This window comes from Sinocyclocheilus anshuiensis, unplaced genomic scaffold (genome assembly GCF_001515605.1).
Source record: "Sinocyclocheilus anshuiensis isolate Anshui unplaced genomic scaffold, SAMN03320099.WGS_v1.1 scaffold493, whole genome shotgun sequence".
Classification (NCBI taxonomy): Eukaryota; Metazoa; Chordata; class Actinopteri; order Cypriniformes; family Cyprinidae; genus Sinocyclocheilus; species Sinocyclocheilus anshuiensis.
The window spans coordinates 857,936-860,401 of record NW_015537963.1 but is presented as its reverse complement, the minus strand read 5'-3'; the positions used below and the strand labels follow the sequence as shown (position 1 = coordinate 860,401).

General features: G+C 37.8%; 1 pseudogene; it reads right to left on the bottom strand.

The window, feature by feature from the left end:
• Positions 1 to 2,466, bottom strand: part of LOC107667926 (nidogen-2-like) — a 24,956-nt pseudogene that overhangs the window by 10,367 nt on the left and 12,123 nt on the right.

The window sequence follows — 2,466 nt, the reverse complement described above, 5'->3', positions numbered from 1 at the left end:
GACCACAAACTCTTCAGCAGCTGGAAACCTATATCAGGCAAGAATGGGACCAAATTCCAACACCAAAACTCCAGAAACTCATAACCTCGATGCCCAGACGTCTTCAAACTGTTTTGAAAAGAAGAGGAGATGCTACACCATGGTAAACATGCCCCCGTCCCAACTATTTTGAGACCTGTAGCAGGCATCAAATTTGAAATGAGCTCATTTTGTCCATAAAATTGTAAAATTTCTCAGTTTAAACATTTGTTATGTTATCTATGTTCTATTGTGAATAAAATATTTGCTCATGTGATTTGAAATTCTTTTAGTTTTCATTTTATTCAAATTTAAAAAACGTCCCAAGATTTCCAGAATTCAGGTTGTATATTTATTTTTTTAATTACAGCATGTAATTACAGCTGTTAATAATTTCTTTAAATACATCTATAATTACACTGTTGACCTTAGCTTATTTCTTAATTCACCCTTAAACCTAACCTAAACCTAACCAGACCACCAAGGCTGGCAAATGTGTTTCACAATGCAACATGATTACAATAAATACATTGTACTTAATCATTTTTTGACACAAGTACATAGTAGTTAAAGACACCAATAAAGTGGGACAAAATATATATGAAATCCCCAAATTCACTCTATTGTCTTTAATTCTGATTAGACATTGACTTTTGTAATACAGCATTTTAAAAAGTCTCCAAAAATATGATCAAACACCACCTACATATCTTCTTTGAGGGGAATGCCATTAACAAAAAAAAAACCTTTGTGGTCATCAAACTAGAAACTCAAACACCTCAACACTAGAACCTTCTATAGGAACCCAATCTATGGTTCAGATGAGAAAAGTAGTGCTTTTCAGAAATAAACACCAGAACTGGCTTTGATGTACAATGCCAGAAAAGTACCTCATCAGCACTGTGAAGTCCAACACCAAGTCTAATGAAGATGTGAGTGATTTTTACAAGTATACCATTAATTTAAAGTTCTGCAATTACCTGTCAATGACTTTGCTGTTGTTGTTGCAGTTGTTGTTGCTGTTGTTGTTGTAATGCCTATTAAAGAAAAAAAATAGAATAAAAGTCAATTTTCTTTTAAATGGAATCTTGCAGTATTTATTATAAATGATTTATCCATGCACATCATAATTTTAACGCTATAGATTACAACCCGCAATGTACTGCGTAATAAACAGAATTTACGGTGTAATTTCTTTGTAATTATAGTGTACCTATCCAGCACCTCCTGTTATTACTGCGTAATAAACAGAATTTACAGTGTAATTTCTTTGTAATTATAGTGTACCTATCCAGCACCTCCTTGTATAAGGGAATAATATGCAAAGTTTGGGGAATAAAGGGGTAAAAACCTGTAAAAATTACAATGTAAGTATTTTGAAACTAAGGGGTAGGCTACCTATTCTAATATTATTAGAATAGGTATGTATGACCTAAAAAACAATCTTATATTTGCAAGCGATTTAGCAAAAAAATACACTGTGTACTTTTTTATAGTCTACACATATAAAACATGCTGGGTTATTGTTTCAATCCAAATGCTCTGAGACTGTTGGGTTAGAAAACTGACTTGATTTGACCCAATTTGGGTTGATATCAGTAATAAGGAACCCGACGGTGCTGGGTTATGAATGTGGAGGACGTGAAAGAGAGCATGCAGCAAGTCACCCGAGTTCAAACGCGAACGGTTCTGTGTGTGCGACGAAATCCGTGTGCGGTGCTTAAAATGGGAACGTGTGGAAAATAGGAGAAAACTAATCGAAGCACAGAAGAGGGACACCTTTGAAACTGTCTGGAGTGTGTTCCTTTAAAACTGGACCAGTGAATGTGGTGAGTGCGAACTGGAAACAGCTGGAATGGCGCTTGAGCCTAGAGCTGATCCATGCTGGTCGCTGAGGAAATACATCAGCTTTGCGCTGTGGATCACTGGATCGGCTCTCACCGTGGACAAAGCGGAGTCCAGCCCAGGGTCGTCACATGTAGTTGCCGCAAGCCCTCCAGACGCTCCTTCGTCGAATGCGCAGACGAGGGACACCTTTGAAACTGTCTGGAGTGTGTTCCTTTAAAACTGGACCAGTGAATGTGGTGAGTGCGAACTGGAAACAGCTGGAATGGCGCTTGAGACGATCGAGTCGGTGTTTGCGGCGCTCATGACAGGAATACAGTAGGTGTCGAAAATACAAGAAAACTAATCGAAGCGAAGAGGAGAGAGGTATTTGAAACTGACTGGAATGTGTTCTTTTAAAGGGGTCATATGATGCGATTTAAATTTTTCCTTTCTCTTTGGAGTGTTACAGGCTCTTGGTGCATAAAGAAGATCTGTAAAGTTGCAAAGACTAAAGTCTCAAATCCAAAGAGATATTCTTTATAACAGTTAAGAGTCTATCACGCCTACCTAAAACGGCTCGTTCTAACACGCCCCCACATGTCTACATCACGATGTGGGAAG